Source organism: Lissotriton vulgaris, chromosome 9 (assembly GCF_964263255.1).
Source record: "Lissotriton vulgaris chromosome 9, aLisVul1.2, whole genome shotgun sequence".
NCBI lineage: Eukaryota > Metazoa > Chordata > Amphibia > Caudata > Salamandridae > Lissotriton > Lissotriton vulgaris.
The window spans coordinates 1,229,073,881-1,229,086,833 of NC_141697.1; the positions used below are offsets into that span (position 1 = coordinate 1,229,073,881).

A 12,953-nucleotide genomic window follows, 5' to 3' on the forward strand; every position below is an offset into this window, starting at 1 on the left:
CCCACTTTAGATGGTACTCAGTTTACCCACCTTTGATCTGAAGCCCATTGAATGTTTGCAGCTTAAATCCGTGGCTCACGTGGGTCAGTACCTGTACATACTGTTACTCATTTAACCCCTTGCATGCTTGTGACGGAACCGTTCCGTCACAAGCCTCGGGTGAGCTGTGCTTGTGACGGAACGGTTCCGTCACAGCCCGCTCGCCGCGCCTGCGCGGCGCAAATTCCGCGCCTGCGCTGACGTTTTAATGGGCGGGCGGGTTCGTGACGGAACCATTCCGTCACAAGCACAGCTCACCCGCGAGCCGTGACGGAGCGGTTCCGTCACACGCACGGAACCGCCGCGCGGCCGTCCCACCCCCTTAGCACTGCAGCGGAATAGCCGCCGCAGCGAAGGGGTTAAAGCACTGCCTGGCGTCACTTCCTGTGGTGCTCACTGCCTGACGTCACTTCCTGTGGTGCTCACTGCCTGGCATCACTTCCTGTGGTGCTCACTGCCTGACGTCACTTCCTGTGGTGTTCACTGCCTGACGTCACTTCCTGTGGTGCTCACTGCCTAGTGTCATTTCCTGTGGTGCTCACTGCCTGACGTCACTTCCTGTGGTGCTCACTGCCTGGCATCACTTCCTGTTGTGCTCACTGCCTGACGTCACTTCCTGTGGTGCTCACTGCCTTTACACATGCTTTAGCGCGTTTGCTCTGCAGGAAGTGATGGTCGGTTTTGCAGAAGATGAAAAACTGACAGTCCCTCCTGTAAGTTCCCAGTACTGGGAAGGTCCAGCCTCTTTTCCTCACCTTTGAGGAAGCAGGGGCATATGCTTTTCACCTTTGAGGAAGCAGGAGGCTCTTTTTCTCACCTTTGAGGGTCCAGGGGCCTCTCTTTCTCACCTTTGAGGGTGCAGGGGCTTCTTTTGATCACCTTTAAGGAAGCAGGAGCCTCCCTTCCTCACCTTTGAGAAAGCAGGGACCTCTCTCTCTCTCACCTTTGAGGGTGCAGGGGCCTCTATCACACCTTTTAGGGTGCAGGGCCTCTTTTTCTCACCTTTGAGGAAGCAGGAGCCTCTCTTCCTCACATTTGAGGATGCAGGGGCCTCTATCACACCTTTGAGGGTGCAGGAGCCTCTCTTCCTCACATTTGAGGATGCAGGGGCCTCTTTCTCTCACCTTAGAGGGTGCAGGGGCCTCTTTTTCTCACCTTTGAGGATGCAGGGGCCTCTTTCTCTCACCTTAGAGGGTGCAGGGGCCTCTTTTTCTCACCTTTGAGGATGCAGGGGGCTCTTTCTCTCACCTTAGAGGGTGCAGGGGCCTCTTTTTCTCACCTTTGAGGGTGCAGGGGCCTCTTTTTCTCACCTTTGAGGATGCAGGGGCCTCTTTCTCCGTATGACGATGCAGGGGCCTCTTTCTCCGTTTGAGGATGCAGGGGCCTCTTTCTGACCTTTGAGGGTGCAGGGGCCTCTCTTTCTCACCTTTGAGGAAGCAGGAGCATCTCTTCCTCACATTTGAGGATGCAGGGGCCTCTATCACACCTTTGAGGGTGCAGGAGCCTCTCTTCCTCACATTTGAGGATGCAGGGGCCACTTTCTCTCACCTTAGAGGGTGCAGGGGCCTCTTTTTCTCACCTTTGAGGATGCAGGGGCCTCTTTCTCTCACCTTAGTGGGTGCAGGGGCCTCTTTTTCTCACCTTTGAGGATGCAGGGGCCTCTTTCTCTCACCTTAGAGGGTGCAGGGGCCTCTTTTTCTCACCTTTGAGGATGCAGGGGCCTCTTCCTCCCACCTTAGCGGGTGCAGGGGCCTCTTCCTCCCACCTTAGCGGGTGCAGGGGCCTCTTTTTCTCACCTTTGAGGATGCAGGGGCCTCTTTCTCTCACCTTTGAGGAAGCAGGAGCCTCTCTTCCTCACATTTGAGGATGCAGGGGCCACTTTCTCTCACCTTAGAGGGTGCAGGGGCCTCTTTTTCTCACCTTTGAGGATGCAGGGGCCTCTTTCTCTCACCTTAGTGGGTGCAGGGGCCTCTTTTTCTCACCTTTGAGGATGCAGGGGCCTCTTTCTCTCACCTTAGAGGGTGCAGGGGCCTCTTTTTCTCACCTTTGAGGATGCAGGGGCCTCTTCCTCCCACCTTAGCGGGTGCAGGGGCCTCTTCCTCCCACCTTAGCGGGTGCAGGGGCCTCTTTTTCTCACCTTTGAGGATGCAGGGGCCTCTTTCTCTCACCTTAGAGGGTGCAGGGGCCTCTTTTTCTCACCTTTGAGGATGCAGGGGCCTCTTTCTCTCACCTTAGTGGGTGCAGGGGCCTCTTTTTCTCACCTTTGAGGATGCAGGGGCCTCTTTCTCTCACCTTAGAGGGTGCAGGGGCCTCTTTTTCTCACCTTTGAGGATGCAGGGGCCTCTTTCTCTCACCTTAGAGGGTGCAGGGGCCTCTTTTTCTCACCTTTGAGGATGCAGGGGCCTCTTTCTCCGTATGAGGAAGCAGGGGCCTCTTTCTCCGTTTGAGGATGCGGGGGCCTCTTTCTCACCTTTGAGGAAGCAGGAGCCTCTCTTCCTCACATTTGAGGATGCAGGGGCCTCTTTCTCATCTTTGAGGATGCAGGGGCCTCTTTCTCATCTTTGAGGATGCAGGGGCATCTTTCTCTTACCTTTGAGGGTGCAGGGGCCTCTTGTCCTCACCCATGAGGATGCAGGGGAGGGATGGTAAGAGACATATGGCTGAGCTCATGGATCACCCATGGAGGTATCCGTTGGATCTCCTCTGCAGTGAGTAGTGTCCCGGCTCGAAGGCTGGCGGGTAACGCTGACTGCTCCAAATGGTACTCCTTGAGGACGCGAGCAGTGAAGGAGGGAGAGTCCGCATTAGCCACACGCTCAGTAGGGGTTCCTCTTACTGTGTACCCCGAAGACAGCTGAGACGATGGCTCCAAGCCCAAGTAGAGGCTGTTGGACGACTCAAGATCACTCAAGAAGACTGAAAGGACGAGGAAGGCTCGGTGAGGGAGCGACCGAAGAGGGGTGATTCTACAAATAACCATCAAGGGAAAGAGACCATGATTAATAATTAAAGGAGGCCGGTGGAGAGCAGCGACCATCACAGGACCAGCGTCCGCATCCAACAAGAGGGTCAGGTGCTTCATTATCAAAAATAGAAGTTGTACTGTGAGAATCATGGCAATGAGGATGCAGGTCAGCATGAAGAAGGTACAAGACACATAATAAATGCAACATATTTTTATGTTTAGAACACATTTTTGTGTAGGGCATTGGACGCTTGTTAATAGTAAAAACAATAATGTTTTTTGTAAATTACATAAATACAATTTTTTTTAAAAAGAAAATATACTCATCCATAGGTCCCAGTTAGGTTCAAGTGTCAGAATGATGTTAGTGTCATCAGGCGCACGTGGCAATAATGACGCAGCAGGTCCATTTTGTGTTGGATGCGGACCTTTGTGCCCCCCCTTCTGTAAGAAGCACCATATGGGCACAAAGCAGGGTGGGCCTTCTCTGATATTCTTGTGGGTGCAGTCCCTTGAAGGAGGGATGCCTTTGCTTATACACCTAAGCTGTATTTCAAATAGAGGTGCCCTCGAGGGACATGCTAGCTCTGCATCCCTCAGTGGCTGGGGTAGTTAACCCCTCCCCTGCTGATGACGGAACCGCTCCGTCATCAGCTACAGTTGGGCTGTGCTGATGACGGAGCGGTTCCGTCATGGCCCGGCCGCCGCGCCTGGGCGGCGCTAATTTTGCGCCTGCGCGGCCGATCTAATGAGCGGGGCGGGTCATGACGGAACCGCTCAGTCACCAGCACAGCTCAACCGCGGCTGGTGACGGAGCGGTTCTGTCACCAGCATGCGGCCGCCCCGCCCCGTTAGCGCTGCGGCGGAATAGCCGCCGCAGCGAAAGGGTTAATAAGCCCACCATGGGCATCCGTTGGTAGGGGCGGAGATGATGCGAGAAACCCCGTTCTCTCTCCGAGAGATGTGGGATTCATCAGCTGGACATGAGCACCCAGCCCAGCTGACGTCAGTCATCCGTATAGTGATGGATGTGGCATTGGTGTAAAGCACGGTCACCCAACATTACGGCATTTAGCACTCTCGGCTGTCTGTGGGGGGCCTCAGGATGAAATTCTGGAGTCCATCACAGACTGAGGCTTGAGGCATCCTGTGATGATGTGTTCTGGGTGTTGTATGCTGGTCCATCTCTGATTGGGTGGTGGTGTTGTGTTGACGAAGCATCGGATTTGTGCTTTTGGTGTATGACGTATCGCCTGCTTACACATCTCATTAGGGGGTAACAAGCCATTACCCCAAACATTAGAGATAGTTTAGGGCTGATGCTCTAGCTGTGATGTTTGTGTGTGGTGTTGATTGTTGGAAAGTGCTACTGGGGTTAAGGTGATAGTGCAGTATAGGGAATATCACCACTTTGTTGGGTTTATGTTGGTGAAGCTTTGACATTAAAAGGGCACATGATAACACTGTACTGAGGAGTTCTTAATAAAAGTGATAGTTGTAGTCTTAACTCGCATTTGAAAGTGCCATCATGCGCGATAGTGAAGAAAAATTTGTTTTGATGAAATAGAATATTTGGCAAAATCACACAATTTAACCAGGAAAGCCATAATTTCTCCAGGTTTTCTGGTTCCACGTTGTACAAATCGGGCAGTAAATGGGTATCTATTTGTATTCCCTCATGTTAAGGCTTTATTTTTACCTCCTGTTGAGGTTTTTAAATATAGCGCATCCTCGAACAGAAGGCCGAGCTGCTTTATAGGGGCACAGTTATACCCAGCGACTGGGACACATTGAAGCCTGTAAGAACCCACCGCTCTAGACAGGACGAGTACGATACACGTGTCTGATAAGCTGTGCTTACCCTTGGGTAGCTTGGCACAGAGCAGTCAGGCTTATCCTCAGTGCCCAAGTGTAAAGTATTGCACACCACCCCCCTCGCGACACACTGCATTTGCTACAAAAACACCACATGTATAAAAAAACTGGTGTTTGTATTGCACACACATTGAAATCAGAACATTATACACATTGAATATAGGCATGAGTGGGAAATCCGTTACGCCCGCGGATTTTGCGGATTTTTGGGAAATCCGCAATCCGCGAATTTTGCGGATTTCCCGCAAAATCGGCAAAAAAAAATCCACGGACGTAACAAGTTCAAAAGTTGAACCCCCACTCATGTAACTATTTTACAATGGTGCCAGCAAGCTGCCAGCGCCGTTGTAAAATAGTTACAAAGTTAGCTTGCACAGGAACCACTAGATAAAACGAAGCAGGTGCTGCTTTATTTTATCTAAGTGCTTCCTGTGCAAGCTAACTTTGTAACTATTTTACAACGGCGCTGGCAGCTTGCTGGCGCCATTGTAAAATAGTTACAGCTCACTCAAGGGACCCCTGCGCCCTTCGGGGCGATTGCATAGTAACACACACATGGTCGCTCGAACTAGTTGATGCTCAAATTCAGTGACTCATTCATTAGCCCAAAAACAATCGTGAGCGTCGTCGAGGCTGGACAGGTGTGCCTTCTTCCCAAATCTACTGTGGAAAATCAGCTGTGATGCTGGATAGACTTTGCATCCTTGACTTTCACAAGCGCAATACCCGTGCTGTTCCTGTGACCAGGAGCTTCTTTCTCTTCATCTGCTGAACTGATCTTTCTCTGACCTTTTATACACACAAGAGGCACATACATGAGTAGGCACATTGTGTTCGCACGGGTTTCTGCAAGTTCGCGAGCGTTTTGTACAATTTCGCAATTTGCGAAATTGTACAAAACCCTCGCGAACTTGCAGAAACCCGTGTGAACACAAAAAAAAAATCCGCGAGAATCCGCGGACTTTGCGGATTTTCGCAATCCGCAAATTCGCAAATCCGCAAATTTGCGGATTGCCAATCCGCAAAATCCGCCCATGCCTAATTGAATATACACTTTACAGTTATATGCTACTGTCGGACTTTTGCATTAGCAACAGAACGGTATAACCATGTATGGCCTATGCAGAGGTATTCATTAACCACAACATTCCCCAATATTGCATACCCCAACAGCTGCAATGCTCAAGAAGTCTTTGACTACGCCTCATGACCTAGCCTCTCAGTCACTCAACTAACCCAGCCAACGATACACTTTGCCCCTGCTGGCACTCCATTGACTAGACTGTCGGAACCACGTAAAGCGAAATGAACAGTTACTTAGTTTCATCCATCCGTATTCGACATGCAGGCGCCTGGCGGCACCTGCACATGTGTGGATTCAATATCCCCGCACTAGACAAAAGGTTGTGACCTGGGATGCTGACGCACCTTCTACTCTGGAGAAATGTTTCCGATCAAGTAGAGGTGTAAACTGCTGCATCACCCAGCAGCCAGCCACATCAAAGTACCTTGTAGTTTAAGTCCGGGGAATGGGAACCAATGACCTGTGAAAGAGGCTGCAATGTAAAGCACTGTCGTCCTCCTGATCTGGAGGTCGATGACAATTTCAGCTCCCAGCTCAGTTCCCCCAACACCCCTTGGACATGGGTTACCAGAATTTTAAAGCCAAAAACCGGGACATTTCACAAAAATAGAAGGACTACAACTTTACTTCAAGCGAGCGCACAGAATGACAGCGCTCCTCAGCAGAGAATTACAGAACAGGCAGTCAGAACATACATAAAATGCAATTTTTATACCCAGTAGCTTGCCTGTTAATTAAACTGCTTTCTTGAAACAACTGCTAACTATCCTTGCGTTGTAAAACATAAAAAAGCACCTTCCTCTGTTTTCAGTTGACCCTCTTTAAAAACCGGGACATGAGCTAAATTTCTTGAAATCTGCCAGGACAGTTGGTGAAAAACAGGGACCATCCTGGCAAATCCGTGACGCCTGGTCACCCTACTTGGACACCACATGCTCTGGAGTGCATGCTAGCACAGATCCCCTGGTTGCAAGCACGGATCCCTCAGACTCTGCGAGCTTCACCCATCACGCTTCAAACTCCTCACATCCCTGCACCTTAGGTCGGCTGCTGATCTTTACAAGCACACTCCTCTGCACAGCGTGACGATGGTGGGCGTCAGGATGGCCCTTGTCCCAACCAATGATCAATTCCACCCGTTTGCACCACACCCTGCGCTGTCCTTTTGATCTCATGGTAACGGGGAGATACTTTGTGTCCCTGTGATCTGATAGACAGGAGGCCATCCAACCAGCCCTTGGAGAGTACTTAGGGACCCGAGCACAACAGGCGGCACTAGCTGCAAGCCAGCAACATCTAAGCAAAATCCACCAATTGAAGGCCCACTTCCTGGAGCACAATGAGCCCCAGGTCACCACAAGTCTGTTGATAATCTAGTTGCAGTCCCTCCGGCCCTAATGCATCTTCTTGTTGATGTCCCAGGGTCGTACAGCATAGAATGGTTCCAATCCCAAAGCCTAACTTCTGGAGCCAGAGCCCCAGTAATTCTACCCACAATGGCCTTTGAAGATCCGATCGAGTCAAAAGGGCCAAAAGGCATTGGCCATGTCTGCCATCTTACCCTGGGAGGTTTGATCACTCTCTTTAGTGGGGCCAAGACCCAGTCCCCTTGGAATGCAGGAGCCAATCCAACCCTACGTCACTGTCCCAGAGAGGTCCCTCAGAGTCAGATGTCTGCAGTTGTGCTTGAGACACTAGTTTATGGCCTTCTATCAGGAATGCACAGATGTAGATGTCCCCCCAGCACCCAGATGTGAGGTGGAGACAGGCCGACAGGCACACACAGCCAAAAGCATCGTAAAGCCCACTTTCCCAAAGTGATATTTCTACCCACATAATGTTGAATCCACTCACACTACTGGAGAGGATTCGCCATTACAAACTCCTCAATATCAAGCACATTACTGCTACTAGTATTCTGCACATAGGACATACTGCTCAATAGCCTTTTCCTACATTCCCACATGCTAATCCAAAGCGAGAAGCAGGTTCATCATACCGAACACACCATTCTATGCCATTTACGATTCTTGCATGTAATGCACACTTGTCCTACCTCTTCCAGACACCGCACCCTGTCCACAGAGAGAACTCAATATAGTAAGAGGCATTCAGAACCTTGCCACATAGCTTTTTAAATACCAAGCCGAGTAAAAGTAGTCCGTGTACGCAGGTTTTACCAGGGAAAACCTGTGGCCGATCGATGAGCTACTTGCATGGATGGTGCAACCAGTGCAGCAGGCCCACGGAGGAGCATTCGAGTTACATGCCCTGGGTATATGTCTTATCCCTTGACATTTGACTTACAGCTAACTCTAAACTGCCAATCATGTATTATTATTATTATTATTATTATGTTTCTTATATAGCGCCAGAATCGACCCCCGAAGGGGTATCTCCGCGCTTGCCTTGGGAACCCGTCCTGGCTTTTCCCTGTGAGATAGCCCCTACAGGGCATCCCCAAGGTGAAAGCCAGGCATCCCGCCGCGGGGGGCCGTTGTGGAGATTAAGCAAGCTTAATGCCCAGAGTTGCAGAGTGTGAACCCATGATTAGGTCAGGCACCGAGGCGAGAATTATCGAGTCCGTGGACATTTGAGCTCAAGACCCTGCCGCGTCGGGAATTGAACCCTGGTCCCGGGCTGACCTCTGCTTCAGGGTCTGCCTGCTCTTACCAGTGAGCCACACTTCTCCACATGTATACACCGATCACCAGTATGTATATGAGAAGCACAGCGCTTTGGCACTGAATGGCAGGGTCAAAAGTACTCAAAGTCCATTGGCTAGCACCTAGATCAGCGGAAAACTGAAACGGCAAAAAGCAAAAAGTTGAATAAAGCACCCTACAAACCAAGATTTCCAACAAGCCCCAGTTACATGTCACAAGTTCACACACATTATTTATAGCTCTGGGGAGATTGTGATTTGCTTAAAATCACAGGATGTTGAGCCAGTGCCGAGACTCGAACCTGGTTCCCCACTTCCGCAACCAGGAGGTCTGACTGTAACGCCATATCCAGGGTAGAGGAAGCGAGGCAGGCAGAAGCCACATGAAAGCTCGGCTCGATCTGGGCTCGAGGTTCCAACAGGACCTCGAGCTGAGCCAGAGCCAGGCTTCAGGCTCGAGCCTGGCTCAAGCTCTCGTTGACTTGCCCACCTCTACTCATTACCACAGTGTGACCCTAACAGAGAATGAAGACCGCCATCGATGTTGGAGGACAGGGCGTGGCGTAATGACTAGAGCTGCCGACTTCGGAGACCGGGATGCAGGGTCGATGCTCGGCTTTGGCTCAATATCCTGTGAATCTGGGCAAATCACTTAACCCCTTCGCTGCGGCGGCAATTCCGCTGCAGCGCTAGGGGGGGGGGGGGGCCGAGCGGCGCTCGCATGATCGTGACGGAGCCGCTCCGTCATGGCCCCGCCCGCTTAATAGAACGCGGTGCGCAGGCGCGAAATCAGCCATGACGGAACCGCTCCGTCATGAGCACAGCTCAGCCAATGCTCATGACGGAGCGGCTCCGTCAAGAGCATACAAGGGGTTAATATCCCCAGGCCCAGAAATAACACATGTGACCTTGCGTAATGCAACTGATGCTCGTGTAAAGCGCTCGTCCTTCCGGCCTATGGACAGCGCCTAGAGACCCTCTCGGGTGATTAGCCACGCTATATAAATCCAAGTATTATTATTCATCTGCAGTAATAAAGCAGCCCCTGTGGAGAGGTGAAGACCCCCAGAGGTGTGGAATTAATCAGTGGCCGAAACATTCCCCTTAGAAATGACACTGTCAGTCTCACCTGATAGAAAAATCAAGACAACCACAGCTGTGAGATTCATCTGCGGCCCCAGCCCCTCCAGACTCGATTCTGTCTGCCTGTCAGAGTGGGACTCTGTGCTACAGACACGAAGACCCCAGAGGCTGGAACCAAAGCAGGCCTGCTGCCTGCGAAGACCCCAGAGCTGTGCTGCTCCTCAGTGGCGCCAGCCCCTGCAGCCCCCTCACCCCTTGCTCCCCACTGCCTTGTCTCTGGGCCTCAGTTCTTGTTCAGACAACTTCCTGTGGAGTCCCCCAGAGCCCGCCCCCACACGTCCATCACTTGAATATGCTGGCTCGAAGCTCAGAGTTGACGAAATGAGTATGAAAAATGGAGCTCAGTTCTGCATTTAAACAGATGTGGCCACCAGCCCCCTCGTCCCAGGGGCAACGAAAGCTGCTTTCAATTAGAAGCCACTGGCGAACAGATCAGAAACTGTGATAATAACAAAGCAGCCCGAGGAACGGAGGGGGAAACGCGCATTAGGAAAATAAGCCTCTCTAGCGTATAAAATATATATAAAATAAAAGAAAACACAGGCAGACCTGAACTGGTGCCAGGAAAATCCGGCCTTAGCTTTCTTTTCCTCTCTTTTTGTTATACAAATGATGTCTACATTTCAGAACTCCGACGACCAACTAGGTAAGAAACTTTGAGTAAATTGGGGGGCGTCAAAGAGTGAGCTCAGCTGCAAACACACAAAAAAAACAATAATGTCCTTGTACTCCGGCTGAGGAGGGTGCAGACCTGTGGGAGGCGGGATATGGAGATTGTGAGAGGTAAGGAGTGAGAGGAAAGGGGGCGGAGTAAAGAAGAGAGAGGGGTGGATGAGACCAGAGAAGATAGGGGTGAAGAAGAGAGGTAGGCGAGATTGGAAAGGGCGCGAACGAGCGCTTGGGTGAAGAATGGGAGAAGAGGAGAGTAGACGAGAGAGCAGGGAAAGAGAGGGGAGAGCAGAGGAGGTGATGACGTGTAGAAGAGAAACGTAATGCTCCAGATTCTCAAAATAAAAAAAGTACCTGGTGCTGCTGCACCACATTAACATAAGCCCATCATTGGCTTGACTTGCGCAGCACTCAGGACCGCAAAACTCAAATCATCAAATGCCCAGAATATTCTGGATAAAATGTTAAGTTACAAACACAGATACAAGTAACCAACTGGCTCAAACTTTAAAGAGCAGCTAACCCCTTTGTATCAGAAGCGGGTTTGTAAATGGTGGTGCTGTGGTGGTCCCGCCATGTTGAGGCTGGTCAGCGGAGCTGCGACACCCTGAGGCATTGCCAACCTACCCCTGCGTCCGGTGAAGGCACCATGCAAGGTGCTTGAAGACTCCTCACAGGTGTGAAGCCCCCATCCTCACAAGATCCCACTGCTTCCTGAATGAAGCAAGAAGAAGGTTCAGGGATGAATCCATCAGACACGAAGGCGTGCACCGTGGGACCACAACCACTGGCGCAGAAACTGACCCCTCCAGTGGCTGTCACGGTGTTCGTAGCACAGAGTCAACGCTCTTCCTACACCCACCTCGGTCCAAGGAAGCAGCTGGCAACTGTTCCCAGGAAGCACCCCTTGAACATACAACTGGACAACTTCCACATTACACACCGACCTCTCTTTCGAGAAATTCAGGCGGATCTAAAACATAGGAGTCCGCCTATAGTTCCCTGAGTTGTCCACAGGGCTAGAGTTTACTGCAGTAAAAAGCCTGTGGCCACCGATCACGCTTCCACTTATATTTGCTTTTCCCACCATCAATTATGTTCTGTTGTAGAATCCTCTGTAAATAGAATTTGTACTTTTTTTCACAGCATAATTTTACTCCCTGAACGTGATTTATACTGAATTAAAATACTTTGATATTTTTCTGCTGCCTATTCATATGTCATTTCTTGTTATATTCCTTTAAAGTGCCTTGACACGCTTGGGTCTGATATACACATCCTAAAACCATAAAATAACTAAATAAATACCTGCATGTCAAGGTGTCAAGGTCAGCTGCTCCAGTGGAGAATGCTGACATAATGGCAGAGAACTCAGAAAAAGGGTGGAATTCCCACCACCTGTGGAATGGAGGCTGCTCCCCTGACACCACGCCTGTCTGTTCCTCAAACTACCCTAGGACAGTCCGCTGACCGGCTCACCAGCCTGGTGGCAAGTCCTCACTCATTCCGGTTGTTTGAGGGACCTGTCGCAGCTGGTTACGGGTGTTGTGGTTTGCGCAATTCCTTTGAAACCTGTAGCAGCTGATTGCTGGTGGTGTTCTGTTTTGTGGTGTTTCTTTAAGAGACCTATCGCAGATGGTTGCTGGTGGTGGTTTAGTTGGTGATGTTCCTTGGAGGGACCTGTCGGAGTTGATGCTGTTGTAGTTCATGCTGTTTCTTTGAAGGACCTGTTGCAGCTGGCTGGTGGTGGTGTTGTGATTCGTGCTGTTCCTTTGAGAGGCATGTCACAGCTGGTTACTGCTGTTGTTGTGCTTCGTACTGTTCCTTTGAGGAACCTGTCGCAGCTGGTTGCTGGTGGTGTTGTGGTTTGCGCTATTCCTTTGGGATCAGTCACAGCTGGTTTCTGGAGGGGTTGTGGTTAGAGGTGTTCTTTTGAGAGACTTATCACAGCTGGTTGCCGCTGGTGTTGTGGTTCGGGATGTTCCATTGAGGGACCTGTACCAGCTGATTGCTGTTGGCGATGTAGTTTCTTCTGTTACATTGATGATCTGTCGCTGAGGTTTGCTGGTGGTGATGTGGTTCATCTTGTTCCTTTGAAATACCTGTTGCAGCTTGTTACTGGTGGGTTGTTCCTTTGAGGGACCCATCATAGCTGGTTGCTGGTGGTGTTGGGTTCCTGCTGATCCTTGGAGGGACCTGTCGCAGCCTGTTGCTGGCAGTTTTTTAGTTCGCTCTGTTCCTTTGGCAGACCTGTCGCAGGTGGTGGTTGTTGGTGTTGTGGTTCATTCTGCTCCTTTGAGGGCCATGTTGATGGAGGGGTTTGTGCTGTTTCTTTGAGGGACCTATTGCAGCTAATCGCTATGGTGTTGGGGTTTGCACTGTTCTTTTGGTGGACCTGGCGTTGCTGGTTGTGTGGTTTCACGCTGCTCCATAGACGGACCTGTCGCACCTGATTGCTGTTGGTGTTGTAGGTTCTTCTGTTCAGTTGATTATCCATTGCAGAGGATTGCTGG

The 12,953-nt window shown here is 50.7% G+C and overlaps 1 protein-coding gene across 1 annotated transcript in view; it reads left to right on the top strand.

The window, feature by feature from the left end:
* PRRT3 (proline rich transmembrane protein 3) overlaps positions 1-12,953 on the top strand; it is a 182,334-nt gene that overhangs the window by 146,264 nt on the left and 23,117 nt on the right. The window lies entirely within an intron of this gene.